Source organism: Dendrobium catenatum, unplaced genomic scaffold (assembly GCF_001605985.2).
Source record: "Dendrobium catenatum unplaced genomic scaffold, ASM160598v2 fragScaff_scaffold_671, whole genome shotgun sequence".
In the NCBI taxonomy this organism is placed as follows: Eukaryota; Viridiplantae; Streptophyta; class Magnoliopsida; order Asparagales; family Orchidaceae; genus Dendrobium; species Dendrobium catenatum.
In genome coordinates this window covers 389979-407644 of record NW_021319133.1, presented here as the reverse complement: position 1 = coordinate 407644, position 17666 = coordinate 389979, and positions in this window count along the sequence as shown.

Below are 17666 nucleotides of genomic sequence, written 5' to 3'. Positions count from 1 at the left end.
TTAAGTTTTGTTTGGAACAGCTTTCGTACTGCTTTGTAAAACATAGTTTTAGTACAATATTTATTTCAAAAAAAAATTGTATTAAAACTGTTTTATAAAGCAGTACGAAAACTGTCCCAAACGAAGCATGAGTAAGAGGAGTCATGTAGTGATAGTGATGTGCTTAGTCATTCTCTTTAGAGGAGGAACACCGACCAAGAATACAAATGTACGATCTAGGTAGAGATGGTGACAAGCGTCAATATTGAGCGTCGACATTGTTGTTGATAATATGTATCGTGCGATACCTTATTGTTGCCGGCAACAAAAAGCATTAACCATGGTGACAATGGTGAGTGCTAGGTTTGGTGGCAACTATGAGCTTCAATGTTGTTATCAACGATAAGTGCTGGCCTTAATGGTTAAGGCAACATTAATTGTGTTGTTAATGATGCACATTAAGTTCTGATATGCAGAGATTTGAATTCTCCCCTCTCCAATCCTTCTTGTCACATGATCCCAAGCTCCTTAAATGCGTCAATGCAAAGTCTTTTTTTTATAAATTTTGGAAAAGACTATGTTGCTCCCTTTAATTTTGTAATATTCCTTATGCATTTTAATGCTTTAATCCAATGTGATCCTCCTCTATAGTTGTCTTGTCATTTGCGTAAAAAATATATTAAAAATTTGGCTCAAATTAATAAAAAAAAAAAAAACTCAAACTAGCATCTAGAGACTTTATTTGGCCTATAAAAACATTAAAATTAAATTGAACGCTTGAGAAAAGTTGATTCCCCATCCGATGCCTCAGAAAAATGGACAAAATGTCCTGAAGAGGGACAAAGACTTGTGATTTGCTAGAGAAGACCGTCCAAATACATCAATCAATTCAGCATAGTCCCTAATTCCAGCAACCAAAGAAGAGAACTGCACAATCTTCGATATAAGTACCACCAACAGGGGAAATTATTCTGCGCGGAGTCCTAACGAGAACAACCGTCTAGATTGCTGCGTATTTTATGAGTATTTATTGCATATTTTCAAATAGGCAAATACTACTCACAAAATACGCAATAAATCTGAACGGATCACTCTGTTCGGACTTTGCATAGAATAATTCCCCCACCAGCAGAGGAAAGCCAACACAAATATGCCCATAAAAATGAGTCCAAATGGTAATGAAAAGTCTCCAACATATAACCAATTCTGATCCAAAAACTCCTCCAATAAAAACCTGCGAGAATCAGATACTTAATATTAAGATAAGATATCCAAAAAGGAAATTTAGTAAGAATAACATTCAGATACTTCAGAACATGAGAATATCAACTTCCAAGGTAACACAAAGCTCCCGATCACGGAGGCGCATAAAATTTCTGATCTGCAGGAGGTTTCAGTAAGAGCAAACGGAACACAATTACAACATAAAAAATCTAAGCAAAAATGCTTAAAAAGAAAACAAAAACAGTCCTACAACAGGGAATCAAAAAGCTTAGTACTCCATCTGAAGCCTAAAAAAAATGAATAAATTTCTTGAATTGCGAAAAACGATCATCCAAAGTCAGAACTGGCTGCCGATCCAACCATCCAAGGGACAAAGATCTCAGAGATAGGCAAAGTTCTTCAAGTTTTGCGAGTTTGTTAATGATGTTAGTGGTCGCTTCGAGTCTCACCAAATTCAATCTTGCTTTGGCGAGCGAGTTCAATCCCCATTCAATATTATTATCCAATCATTTCTTTTAGTACTCAAATTTGGACATACAACAGATAAATTTTATAAATAGCAGACCATCCAATAAAAAAATTTAAAAAGGAGCAAATGTATCAGACAGTCTGGTGCATTTAGAATGAGCCAAACAAATTGATAGGTTGAGAGAGAGAGTTGATGGGAGACCTGATGAGTTGAATGCGTTAAACCGTTCGATGTATTCAAAACTCGCCAATTCATTTGGCACATTCTGAAGGCCCCAGATCGCTCGACGCATATGCACTTTTAAAAAAAAAACTAGATTTGATGCTCCTGCTAATTCCACCTATTAATCTGCTCCTTTATAAAATTTAGCCACATACAACTATAAAAAGTTCTTCACAAAAGCTAAAAGAGAATATCATCATTGATTCAAATATAAAGCTCAACAAAACCAATACTAAATCTTAATAGTCAATAATAAATGATAATCGATCAAATGTGAATTCAAATTTAGGTTTTGTTTGTGACAACTTTTTTTATTACTTTTTAAAGCTATTTTCTAGTACAAAGTTTTTTAATTTATAAAAAAAAATTGTGCTACAACTCAAGACTTAGAAAACAATAAGAAAATGAAACCTTAGTCTTCTTGTGCAAATACAACAGGTATCAAAATACTTGAAACAACAACAAAAACACTTAATTTACAATGAGGTATACAATTAGGGGTGTCAATTTTTGACACGATCCGAACCTGATCCGAACAAATTTGAGTTCGGGTCAACCCGGACCCAAAATGTGTCGGATTCGGGTTCAACAAATCAAACCGTTTTAAAAATCGGGTCGGGTTCGGGTTGACCCAGCAACCCGAAAATGACCCAAAACTGACACGAAAACTCGTATTTAACCCGAAAACCTGAGATTGACCCGTGTTTGACCCGTTTTTGACCCGAAAATCGAAGATTGACCCCAAAAACTAGCAATTTTGGATCAACCCCGGTCATTCGTGTCGAGTCGTGTTCGGGTTAGTTACGTGTTCGACCCAAACCTGGCCCTTTGACCCGAATTGACATCCCTATATACAATAACTTAATAAAATAAATAATATTCATAGCTTTGTGAGTTTATATAAAAAGGTGAAATCAAATGAATTAATTTTTTATTTTTAGGTTGATCTGAAGTCTGAACTCACCACTAATAAGCCCAACTTTTTTCTGAACAAAATTTTTGTTATCATGTACAATGTTAACAGCCTTAACTGAGAAAATTGTCTGCCATTATATGTACTGGATAGCAAATCCCAAATTGACCGATAACTTCCAAACTACAACTTCTTGCGCATTTGAGTTTGTCTTAATGGGCTCAAAAGCCCAAAATTAAATAAGTACAAATCGTGGGCCCACCGATCCAATTATTTAATTTGGTCCCTTGATGCGGCGAATAAAAGAGCTCTTATGGCCAGAACTTTTATTTGGTCCGGTGAACGTACATAGAGGTACGTTCGGACGGCACTAAGATCGCAGGCACAAAACGAGAAATACCGAGCAATACCAACAATAACGAGAAATACCATTATGTGAAGACAAAATACAGAGTAATACCGAGCAATAGCGAGTAATCCCAAAAAAGACCGAGTTTATTCTAGAAAAACTCGGTCTTTTTTGGGATTACTCGGTATTGCTCAGTATTACTCGATATTGATCTTCACAGAGCGGTATTCCTCGTTATTACCAAAGAATACCTAGCAATACCGACCAAATACCGAGCAAAAACCGAGTAACAATCCTCTGACCAAACGTAGAGCTACGTCCGGTTAGATGACGTAATAAAAGTTCCTTATGGCCACGGGCCCACCTGCTACTACCTCTGGAACAGCTTAAAGTAATGAATTATAAAAAATATGCCCCAAAATTATGATATTCGTTATTCAAAGAACAATCATATCTATCATAACTAATGGACCATAAAATTTTTCATTATACATTTAAGTTATTGCATAGATTTCAAATTAATATACAGCGAGCAGAGGCATCACATGAATGAGGCAAAAATGCATAATGAGATAAAAGCTTGATGTTGCTATTGTTATATAAAAATTTAATGTTAAATGTTCCCACACATAGATTTGAACTTCTAGGAGGGGCAGAATTGTGTGGCGGTGATTACCCTCTAAAAAAATTAAAACTCCTAGCATAATAAACGTTATTTGTGACACCCTAGGAGGGGCTGGCTTAATCGGTCCAACAGGGACTGATTCACTGCTATAGTCCCCGGCCCAAGCATGAGGTGGAACCGGGGGGGAAGCTTTAGTGGGACCCCCTACTTAATTAAATTGTGTTTAGGAAGAAAATTTTGAATTAAGGGTTGTTTAGAGATTTTGTAAGCTTCCTTTGGCTTTAATTAGTCCTTTGGGGGCTAAGGTTGAGGGGATCTTGAGATTTGCCAAATTTTGAGACCTAGGATTTGTTCTGTTTGGGCTCTAGGCTTTGCTAGAGATTTGAAGAGTATTTCTTCCTCTCGAATTGAAGAAATTTGTATCTTGCTTTATTTTTCTTGTTCATGGATTGAATCAAAGTATTTCCCTTGTGTTTCTTCTTCGATCTACTAAATTTCTTGCATGATTTTTTGTTGATTTCTCTTTGAAATGAGTCATTTTACTCGCTGTTTTTTTTCAATTTTCAATCCTTGCTAGATTTGCTTGCGAACTCAAGTATTACCCTTAGGGTTATTTGCGAACTCAAGTACTTCCTACCATGCTTCTTAAGGCAACTTTTTAGTACAAAAATTAAAACTTTTATACAAAAAAGTTGTTTCAATAAATAATAAAAAAACCGTACCAAACAAAGCCTAATTCTCTTTTGCTTCACTGCCTAAAATAAAATTTAAAACTAATTTGTTAAACACTTTTAAACTACTTGCTTCAAAGTAGCCGCTCTGCCAAAAGGAGAAGCCCAGCCTACAAGCTTTTATGATACCTTTCATATGTCACAAGACATTTTTGGCTTCTAGCTTTATATAATTTAGAAGAGTTTTACACAAAAATAAAATGATGGATCAACATCTTATCTTTTCATCAGATATGATTAAGATATGCTATGCAAAATATGTTGATTGCAATGGTAACACTGTGGTTAAGGTCGTTGGATCTTACCCCAAAAATGATATTGTTCCACACAAATTTTTTTATAGTTTTCTAAAGCAGTTTTTTAGTACAAAGATTTTTAATTCCAAAAATTTTTTATTGAAAAAAATAATAAGAAAGTTGTCCCAAACAAAACCTAAATTGAATGAGTAGAAAAAATTCTCTATTAAAAATATAGATGAATAATTTTTTAAATTTACCATGCCATGAAGCATCTATTGCACACTAATTATCTACTTATTATTTACCATAGATTAGAATGCTAAATCCTGATAAATGCACTCAAAGTAGAGTGCTGAAGCAAAGAAGGCAGCTTTTCCGAGTAAATAGGACCTCAAGTGTGAGAAATCGTACCTTTTTGTGCACAAACAATGCAGCGGAGCACTTGCAAGGACATAGATCTCCATGCTTGAACTGTGTAGGACATACAGAAAGGTTGAAAATGCTTCTGTACCAACAAATACAAGAAAATGCCCTGCAAAGAGCTCGAAAGGATTATAGGACATAAGAGCCAACCAGAAGGCACGTGAGAAGAGAGCAACAAGTAGAATTTATCGATAATGCAGAAAATAATGCAAAACAAAAATAATCAAAGCCATTGATACTGAAGTCAGAGATTCCCATCAGGGATACTGATTTATTTGCAAGGCTTTGTAGTGATACTGTTGAGGATTAATTATTCTATGTGGGTGCCGAATGTCGGTTCGGAGAACAATCAGAATGCGCCACATCACCCTTTGCTCGGCACGCATTCTGGCTGGTCTCCAAATGACGTTCTGCATTCAGTCTCCGCATAGAATAATTTCTCACTATTGAGGTCCATAACTTCCACGGTGATTGGGGTCAAGTGCTTTATTCGCTTGCTTCTCTTGTTAATAATCACATTTTCTCTCTTTAAAAAAAAAAGAAAGAGAATATCATACTTGAAGTTCAACAAATACCAGGCTTTTGACAACCTAAAGAAGAAACGAGACCATTGGTACATTTGCTTATGTAGTTATGTACGATGCTAATATGTTCTGCTGTTTATGAAGTGACATCTTAAGCAATTAACAGGACTTTGATGACATACTTGAGATGGGAGAAATTATTACGTGCGGAGTCCGGTTATGTCCGGATTCCAATAAAAAATGTGACACGTGTTCTTATACATAGTGTGTACAACTGTGCACACTATATACAAATTACAAAATTATGTACATAGTGTGTACAAATTTATATACATAATATACACATTGTGTACACAATGTGTATAAATTTATACGCACTGTGTACAAGGACACGTGTCACGTTTTTATTGGAGTCCGGACGTAACTATACTTCAGAACTCTGCACGTAATAATTTCTCTTGAGATGGACATCAAGGGCAGTAGCAGCAAGGAAAAACATTAATTCAAAGAATTCATGAAAAAACTCCTCTATGTAAAACACTTCCATCATATAATAAGAATACTTGAAATTTATGAAGACCCCAAATGTATATTTGTATATTTTTCGGTAGGGTAACAGTACTCAAATAATAAGAATACTTGAACGCAAAGGACTGACTGCAAAAGGACTCGGATACAAGTAGGATAGCCCTTACATCTCCGAGTATCAGAACTTATTTAGTGTTTTGTTTTAGTGAGAAGAACATGACTGTAAGTGAGTTCAGGATCTCTAAGAACAGAATGAAATACCCCTTCATGAAGAGCTGTTTTCCTCATTGTCAGTTAATGTTGAAGGTGACGGCATTCAACCATTAACTTCATGCATCTATGGCCAAAATACCATACTTTCACTGTTATGATTGAATCACTTGCTCTAAATATATATTCCTTTATCAGCAATCCAAAATTAAAGAAAACAAACTTCAGATAGAAGTTTAAGGAGAAGGTGCTCATTGAATAGCTAACAGAAGTAGAAGAGAAAGCTTAAAACCGTTAGTCTTCTACTTGCAGCCATACTGAATAGCTTTTATAACTAGTAACTAATTGTTATTAAACTTTCTTGTTGCTATATGTTGACCTTCATATATCCATCAAATCAATTGGAGAGGAAGATCTAACTCCCCCAAACCCTAGCCGACGGTTAGAGCCCAAAATTCCCTAACCACAAACTAATTTCAGTCAAAAACATACATAAACCTAACCCTAGGGTGAAAACAACTATTAAATGAAAACTCAAAGTAAAATGCCAAAACAGCCCCTCCAATTCAAATTTCCCTCATCCGCTCCTCCTCTCTCTTCATTAACATGTGGACCCCACCCCAAGGGGGGGTGGGATAAGCCTAGGCAGAGCCAGGCTTCAACCTAGTATAAATGAAAGTTGGTCTAACAATATCCCCCTCCCAAAGAACCACCTTGTCCTCAAGGTGGAAGGATGAAAATTGATGCTTCATCCTCTTATATGGCTCCCACGAGGCATCATACTCAGGTAAGTTCTTCCACTTAATCAACACTTCCTTACTTCCTCCCTTTCCCTCTCGTACTCCCTCCAACTCCAGTGGTTTCAAACCCACCTCCAAATCATTCGTCAATGCCACTAGTAACTCTACACTTGAATTATGATCCCCTATAGCTCTCCTCAATTGTAACACGCAGAATACTAGGTGTATGGTCGCGATTGGTGGTAGACTCAATTGATACGCACTGCTCCGACCTCTCCATTATCTCATAAGGGCCAACATATCTCTGGGTTAGCTTCTCATTCTTCCTACTAGCCACTATCCTCTGCTTGTAGGGACGAAGCTTTAAATACAACCTATCCCCTACCTCAAATTGAATGTCCTTCTTGCACCCATTTGCATACTTTTCATGGTCTGCTAGGCTCTCAACAGATATCTTTTCAATTCCTTCAACACCCAATCCCTCTCCAGTCTCCTCCAAATACTGCTCTACTGAAAAGACTGTTGTGCTACTCTGCCCAAAATGCACCAAGTGAGGCAAATCATTGTCGTACAACACTTTGAAAGGAGTCATCTAGGCCACAAAGTGATACGAAGTATTGTACCAGTGCTCTACCCACCCCAGCCACTTGGTCCACAACCGAGGTGTCTCTGAAGCAAAACATCACAGGTATGTCTCTAGGCTCCTATTTACCACCTCCATCTGCCCATCTGCCTAAGGATGGTAAGAGGTGCTCCACTTCAGCACGATATCTTGTAACCTAAACAACTCCCTCCAAAAATGACTGAGAAGCACCTTGTCTCAGTCAGACACTATAGACTACATTATCCTACGTATTTTGACCACCTCTCAAATAAATGCTGACACCACTATCACTATCGTGTAAGGGTGTCGCAGGGGAAGCATATTTGCCCATTCTATCCACCACCACCAAAATAACTGTAAACTCCTCTGATTGGGATAACCCATATATGAAATCCATGGATACCTCCGACACTCTGCCTGGAAGGGCTAGGGGTTATAGCAGTCCCTCTGGAGACATAACCATGTACTTGTTCCTCTGGCATACCTCACACTTGGCCACTATCTCATAAACATCCTTGTGTATACCCTTCCAATATAACTCTGCAACCAATCTACTGTATGTCTTATGCACACCAGGGTGACCCCAACAATGCTCCCATGGAACTCCTATAACAAGTGTGGGATATGAATCGAGATCAAAGGCAGCAGAAACATCCCCTGGTATAACAATCTCTCCCCATCTACAGAATAGACAGGGTGGCTACTTTCATCCTTAAACAGATCCGCTCTGATCCTTCTCAGCTCCTTGTGCTGCGCACTCTCCTCCTTAATAGCCCTTCCCAATCCAACATAAACAGTATCGAAATGACTAACTCCTAGTGCTCACCCACGCATCTAGAAAAAGCATTAGCCATCTTATTTTCTAGCCCTTGCCTATATTGAATCTTAAAATCATACCCCAGTAACTTTGAAAGCCATCTCTGATGCTCGACCACCATCCTATGCTCTAACAGGTACTTCAAACTCCTCTGATATGTCATAATATTGAAGTGTCGGCCCAACAAGTAAGGTCATCAATTCTAAATAGCTAATACAATGGCCATGAACTCTCTTTCATAGATCGATTCCATTTTGGCTCTGGCTGTCAACATCTGCCAGTAATAAGCTATAAGTTGGTGGTTCTGCATGAGTATTGCCCACAATCCATATCCTGATGCATCAATCTTGCCAACAAACGTCTATCTAAAATTGGGTAGGGCTAAGACTGGTACCATGGTCATGACTATCTTCAACCTCTCAAAGGCCTGGATCGCTGCCTCTCTCCACAAGAAACTATCCATCTTCAATTGTTCGGTCAGTGGCCAAGATATGGTGTTGTATCACTTCATGAATCTCCTGTAGTACCCAGTCAATCTCAACTTCCTAAGATTCATAATCAAATGCAATTTCATTATGGCCTCAATCTTAGTCTGATTAATGGTCACCCCCTACTGGGATACCACGTGCCCATACCTGTTAACGGCGAACGACACACCAAGGCACAAAGGTCCCTTTGGAGCCATGGCGCATAACGCACGGCGCGACACGCGACTTTTTGAACATGGCGCAAACTAAATAAAAATTATAAAATAATAAGCATGAATATGAAATATCATTAAAAATGAAAGACAAGCTATCATAATAATGAAAGACAACCATAACATATATAAGTTCGAGTAAGAAACATCCCAAAATCTCATAATTTAAATATTACAATATTTTTTTAAAGGTCAAATAAGAATTTAATCTGCTCTTCTTGGGAATCATCATCATCAGTAAATGTTAAAATATCTTCATTAGCAGTGTCTCCTACTTCATAAGCCTCTTCATCACCCTCCTCATCCTCATTCTCAATAGCAATATCATGCCTAATTGAAGATTCCTTCTCTTTCCCTTTAGATCTTTTTCGAATATTATAGCTTTTATCATAAACACCAGTAACCTTAGCAGCACTTGTCTAAGTTAAATTTTTCTCTCCAGCAATAAAGTCATTTTCTTCATTAGATTCATCATAAAAAATTGAACCACAAAAAATGCATGTCACACTGTTGTTATCAGATTCATTTGTCAGAATAGCATATTTCTATGCTGGATCTTTTTTTAAAGATTGAACTGAATCTGTCATCTTATGATCACCTAAAAGCAAACAAATTCAAATACTTCATATTTCAATAAATTTTTTTGTAACAAACTTTTCAATAAAATATTGAGTTTATCTCATAAATAAGTAAATAACCCTACAGGCTACATAAAAAATCCTTCCAATAAGGCGTTTCTTCTGTCACAAACTAATCACTTATAGACATTCCTTTATATCTTCATACTTCATATCCAAATCGTTAGCAATGTGTCATCCACAAACTTCTATCTTAAATCAATTAGCTTTATATCTAGGGAAATTCATTCATGGAAATCAATTTGAATAAAATTAGGTATGAGGCTAAAGGAAAAAGATAAAACATAAAGTGATAAAAAATTGAGTTTACCTAACAAAGAACCCAACAAAACTTGCATATATTTAATTAAAGTGCTTAAAAAACATCCTTCCAAAAACATAAGCATTACATAAAAAGAACAATTGAAAGCACCAAAGAATTGATGACAGCCTACAGTTCCCCTAAAATGCAAGGAAATGGTCAAACGACTCTGAGGGAATCATACCTCTGAGGGATGAATTCGGCGGAAGCAGAAGAACAGATCCTGCGAGAAAAAACAAACTATGCGAAGCCCGTGAATGACGGAAAAAGCAAACTGTGCGGGTTTGCGGGACGTATTTGGCGGAAGCAGCGCGGAATCCTGCTAGAAGCCTGCGAACGGCAAAAGCAGCGAATGGATCATGCGAGAAGGCGCAAGCGAACGACTGGATTCGGCGGAGAGAACCACATGGATTCGACGGAAGCAGAGAGGTCATTTCGTTAAACTAGGGCAGCCAACGAAAGTTTCTATCATCTTAAAAGTATAAGTTATATTATTTTAACATAAAAACAAATAAATTTAAAAAATAATCATAAGTATACTAAATATTACTAAACATAATTTGGCGCTATTTTGCGCCTTGTGCTACGAGCCATGGTGCGCACATGGCGCAAATAGCGCACGCTATTTTCAACACCCGCGCTATGCCATAAACATTGCGCGGTCGGTGCGCCGCGCCATAAACATTGCGCCGTAGGTGTGCCGAGCCGCGCTGTGCGCTATAGCGCACGCTATTTTACGCCATTGACAACTATGCACATGCCCTAAGTACTCTACACTTCTTTAGGTTGACCCTCAACTAATGCTCATGTAACACCTCTAAGACCACATTCATATGCTCCAAATACCCTTCCTTGGACCTGCTATACACTAGGATGGCATCGAAGAAAACTAACATAAACTTCCCGAGGCATGGTCAGAACACACTTTTCATGAAGGACTGGAAGGTAGCAGGAGTGTTGGTGAGGCCAAACGACATCAATAAGAACTCATAGTGTCCCTCGTGGGTCCTAAATGTCGTATTTGGAGCATCCTCCTCTCTAATCCAAATCTGATGGTATTCGGACTTCAGGTCCATATTCGAGAATACCATCGCTCCACAAAGCTCATCTATCACTAGGCTAGGAAACTTGTCTGGCACAATCTCTTTATTCCTGGTCCGATAGTTTACACAAAATCTCCAGCTCCATCCTTCTTTTCAACCAATAGAATTGGATAAGATAAAGGGCTCACACTCAGCCTGATGATTCTTGCCTCCAATATCTCCCGGAATAGTTTTTCAATCTCATCTTTTTGGATCTGAGGGTAGCGGTAAGGCCTGACACTAATCGATGACACCCCCTCCCTCAAAGTAATGGCGTGCTCCTGCTCCCTCGCTGGTGCTTGAACAACCTCACTGAGCTGTTATATGACTGGTTATACTGAAAGAGGGATGACCCCCTCTTCCTCTCCTCTGATCTCCTCTAAGCTCAACAGCTCCACCAGAAATCCTCTTACTACCTCCACTATGACCCTTACTATGGTTTTGAGAGACACCATGGATTTGGAGAAACCTGCATCTGCCCAAATCACCATCCTTGTCCCTTCCACCATCAGCTCCATTTTCAATGTCCCCCAATTCACCTTGGTATCCCCAAAGATTTGTAGTCATTTCCTCCCTAGTATGACATCAATGCTCCCTAGCTCCAATAGGAGATAATCCTCCTCCACCTGGATTTTCTATATATTCAGGATCACTCCCCTTCCCCTACATACCCCTCCACCTGTCTCTATCTCCCTAGCCCCCATCATCACCCATAGCACCCTATGTCCACTAGTTTCACCCCCAATTGTTCTACAACCTGATTAGAGATAAAGTTGTAGGTAGCTCCACTATCTATCAATACCAATCCCTCCATATTTGATATTTCTCCTCCCACATTCATAGTGTGATTCAGAGTGAATCTCATCACTGAGTTTAAGAAGACCTCTTCCATGTCTAAATGCAGCTTTTTCTCCTCTGCTGTTGCCTCACTCCTACCTCCCTCAACTTCCTCGTCATCACAAACGATGAGAACCTAAAGAGAAGTCCTTAAACCTGTGCCCCGGCATATACTTCTCATCACATCTGAAACATAACCCTTTTGCTCGTTTATCCTGCACCTCTGCTTTTGTAAGTTGCTTGAAGTTGCCTCCCAGGCAAACTGCACTGCTCTTCCCTTGGGAGTCTCTCTGAAAGGACACTGCATGGGTTCTAGGTGCAAGGGTCATAGAGATACTCCTGTAGGTCCCTCCCATGAGTAGAATGGATACCTAGCGTCAGTTTATTGGAACCAATCTAGGGCTTTCCACTCCATACATAAACCCCTCCCAACACGATTTACACATACTCTAACAAAACTCTTAAAAGGTTAAGATGGAAACATCAAAATAATAAAGTTTTATAAACCTGTTTGATGAACTTGACATCATTCATCAACATTCTCATTTTGAACGCCCACAACAAAATTCAGTTGTGGAAAAAGACATTAACATCTGCTAAATGTAGCTAGAGCCATGTATTTCCTATAAAAATTTCCTATTAGATTTTGGAATGAATGTTGTCACAGACACACTGATCAATAGGACACAATCAACTTTATTACAAAACAAAACACTAAATAAATTATTATGGGAAAATCTTCTTTGTATTTGCAAATTTGAGTCTTTGGATGTCCACCATTTCATCTACTTTACCAACTAAACGAACAAACTTTCATCGATGTGCTAGGCCATGTGTTTTCCCAGGGTTTCTGCCAAATTTAAAAAGGCTATAAACATAGAAAAGAAGAATATTTAAAAGACTATATCTAGAGACGTCATTTTTCATGAAAAGATTTTTCCATTTAACATTATAACCACAAGGGACAATACTTCAAATCCACTCCCTACCTTGGTTATTCCTAAGCCACCAAATGAAATTAATATACCTACACAACTCACCTTGGTCTATTGGTTGAGAGCTTAGACTATCAACTAAGAGGTCTTGGGTTCGAGTCTTGTGTATGTCATGTGTGTGTGAGTCTGCCTTAATTGGCCTAAATGTTCCTAAAAAAATAATATACCTAAAATTTTGGATTCATTTGACCCCACAACAAATGCCACTGAGAGGGCGCTCCGAACATTGAACAAATCACAAATCGGAGCAACAATTACATTCTCGACGTTCTACCATTATGAAAATACCATCATATTTATGCAACTTTCATTATAATTTATTCACTTCTAATAAAATGGTTGAAGTTTATTTATCTAGAACACATATAGCAAAGTCAAAAGTGATTAGCTTTTGTGAAATTTTATTTCTCATGACCATTTATCTAGTCCTTCCAGGCAATACGTCCCGAGGGCGTCTATGCAAGCTGAACCACAACAATATAATTAGGCCATAATCTCTCCTAAATGGCAAAATGCAATGAAATCCAAGACTCGAGCACTTCAGGAAAATCGTACCTGGTCAATCGTTGCCCTACCTCTAGGAAAACATTCAATTGGTTTCAAATGAACTTACAATATTAAACATAGCCGGGATGGTACTATAAATAAATATAAAACAAGGCTTTTTGCTAAAGGGTGCAAGCAACAAAAAGGAATAGACTTTACAATGACTACAATTAATAAAACATCGCTGCAGACGGAAATTGGTATCTCTTTTATATAGAGATACACGATGATTTGCCTGAGGAAGTTCATATGAATTTGCTTCCAGGATACGCACGTGAGGGAGAGATAAAGCAATCAAATAATAAACTAGTCTGTAAACTACGCAAGTCCATATAGGGCTTAAACAGGCATCAGGCCAACGGTAGGCTAAATCTTCTTCATCATTCAGCAAAGTTTGTGGCACCAAATTTCTTGCCCTAATTGTTTGCATTGATGATACCATTATCACAACAAAATCAGAATAAGCTATGATTCTTCATAATCATTTTGGCATAGCCAATTTAAGCTCACAGTCTGAAATCTCATTTAACAGCAGCCTATCATTTACTGTGCTGCATCAAATCTACACCGGGGCAAGGTATATTTGTTCATAATTCATCTTGTTTACAACTAAAAACATTTTCTGATGCAGATTGGGGTTTTTGTCTCGACACTAGAAGATTGATCACTAACTAATCCTTAATTTCGTGTAAGGTAAAGAAACAACCATAAATAATGTTGAAGCATTCGTTGCCCCAAATAACATTGGGAAGGAACACCGGAGACAGAGGACACGTGGATTGATCGAGAGGAGCTACAGAGATTGGACCCAGATCTTCTAGAGTTATATGAGAGCTTCCATGGCACACACTCGACGGGGTCGAGTTCTCTCCCACCCGGAGAGAATGATGAGGTCATCGACAGGAGATTTCGGCGAGACTACCAGAGACGAAATCAGAGATCGACGGCCATGATGGAGAGCCTCTACTACTTATTTTATTTGCACTAGCATTTTATGTATTATGCATTTTCTTTTCTAGTTTTTCCCATTTTACCCTTGAGGGTATTAGTTTGCTTTTGTAGCCCGGAGGGCATTTTAGACTTTTATATTTGTTGTCATGTGGAGCCTATTTAAAGGGCTCTTGTGTCTTGTATGAGGTATTGATTGATTAATAGAAAATTTTCTTTGGTTTGTTCTCTTTGTGAGTTCAAGAAGATCTCTTGGTGAGTTCTTCACATGAGATCTCTTTGTGAGTTCTCCTAGTTTATGCATCCAAGGATCTTCCCATCATCCCTCACCATCACCCACCCCAACATATTGAAAGCAGCCAACCCCTTTCCCCTCTCCACCCTAGCCGTCCCCCTTGAGCTCCACCCACCCGTCGGCCATATCAAAGCCCCCACCGGCCGGCCACCTTGCCGCCGGCTTCCCTCCACCACCCTTCCACCACCACATATTTCCCTCGCATTCTCGCTTGAAATTTGATTTTCAAATTTCAAATTATTTCCAAATTTGGACGATCTATTTTAGGAAAGTTTTAATTTTTTGAAATCAATTTCACATCCATGAAATTGGATTCATGAAATAATAATTTCCTAGTCATCCTCCTAATTTGGAATCCTCCACCTCATCCCTAATCCTCCTCTCACCTCCTTGATGCCACCGGCCCCCTTCATTGGGCCCCCTCTTGATTGCACAATTAATCCCTAATCCTATTTTGAAATTCAACTCCTAATTTCAAAATAATTCCCTCCGGTTTTACTTAAAACTGAAATTAATTCAGTTTTAAATTCAAACCATTCCCCTTTAATCAAACCGCCGGCCCCTATGAGCCTCCCCATTGGACGATCTTCCGCCGCTCACCCTAGTTTCGTAGTAAAGAGAGAATAGGCTTCAAGGTGAACAACTCCTTATTATTTGTTGGATTCTATTTGCTAGTTTTTAACTTTACTATTTTCCTTTGTATTGGCTTAAATCGCCCGGCTATCTTCTTTTATTGTAATTCCTTTGCCTAAGCAAAGAGGAACGCTACAAGCTCTTGTAACCGATTTGACTTTGAAGCATGAAATTATGAATGGTTAAGCTTTAATTAACTTTCTTTTCTTAAATCATGTGTAACTCAATTCATGCATCACATCATTTTGGTATCAGAGCATGGTTACCATGCTTGACATGTTTAGAGAACATCCTAGGGTCTAGCCTCTTGTTGTAGTTTAAAACTTGCATGCATATCATTTCGTAATTAGGAAATTTTCACTGTTTTCCTTACTGTTTTGAAAATTCCTGCAAGCATTTAGCTAAGTTAGAACCTATTAACTATTGTATTAAGTGCTAGCCTCTTATCTGTTAGGTCTTTAAGTGTTTAGAGCATCGATTCCTTACTTTCACATTGCTGTCCTCACTGTTACAGCCACTGTTAGTCTTCGTTTAGTGGACTTTTAGGCATTGTTTAAGTGCTGTCCACTCATTCGACACTTCCCAAACACTTAGACAACATTAGGCTTTTGCTGTAGGTTGCTGTCCCTAACTTTCCAGCATCATATATAGGCATTAGGAGCATCTTAGCTTAGCGTCTAGGTGCTGCCCTCCACCCCAACACCTTCTTTAGCAACCCCTAGCCATCTCCAATGGATCCGGAACACTTGCAAGCGACTTTAGACCTCATAGTGGGACAACTGGGATCGGTTATGCAGCAGATCCGCAACACCCAAACTGATTTAGCTGACTTTAGGCGACATACGAGTGACAGACTAGATAATATCAAGCGTATGAGGAACCCTGCTACTACACACCTTCGAGACCTCACTCACCTTATGGCGAGGATAACAGACCCGATCATGACCAACCTCGAGATCCCGGACATTTTCAAGACCATTACCGACATAACCCAAGACCCCATCAAGAACCCATAGGAAACGACAACCCTTGGAGAGACAACGACGCTCAACTACTGAAGAACATTAGGATTGACGCCCCAACTTACGACGGAACTCTTGAACCTCAAGTTTTCCTGGATTGGCTCAAGTCGATGGATAGGTACTTTAAATGGTACAACATTTCGGAAGCTAGGAAAGTCAGGTTCGTTGAAATGAAGCTCACTGGTCGAGCAAACCTGTACTGGACCAACTTGGAGAACATGCGTGAAGCTCGAGGTGAACACCCTATAAACAATTGGAGAACTATGAAACAAAAACTTATGAGGAAATACCTACCGCCATCCTACTACCCTAAACTGCTAGATAAGTGGAATCGACTAACCCAGGCAAGCAAGTCCGTTAAAGATTACATCTCCGCCTTCGACGATTTCCTGATTCGTTGCAACGGCGAGGAATCTGCTACTCCCACACAAATCCTGTCTATGTTCAGAGCTGGTCTTTGGGAAGATCTTCGAACCGAACTGTTTGCTAGAGGAATAGACACGCTCGAGGCAGCCTGCAGCCTTGTACTTGACTTGGAGGAGTCCAAGACCCATTCCCACACCAGACAGTTCAACGCCCGGCCCAACCCGTATCGTACTTCCACTAACCAGTCTCACAGCCGCCCCACTAACTCGATCGGTAACCGACCCTCAGCTAGTGCGGTGTTAACCTCTATACAAAGAAACAAAAATAGCAAAAATCTGTACGTACCTCGGACTGAAATCCCGCAAATTCTGCCGCAAATTGCGCCGATTCGGCGCCGTTCGCGTCGTTTCTCCGCAAATCCTGCGACGATGGCTTCGATCGCCTCCCATTTGCTTCTATAAGAGGGAGACGAGCTCTCTGCTTCCAGGATCCATTCCATTCGGAGCTCTCGGCTTCTCCTCCCAAAATCCACGAATTGCTCCTCTGCTCTCGTCGATCCCCACGCACGACCCGATCTCCACAGCCCGATCTTCCCGAGCCGCAACCGACCCCGAAGCCTTCTTCCTCCTCCGATCCTCTCACCCGACCCAGCTCCCTTGCCGACCGCCTGTGCCGATCCCGATCTCAGAGAAGCAGAGAGAGAGAG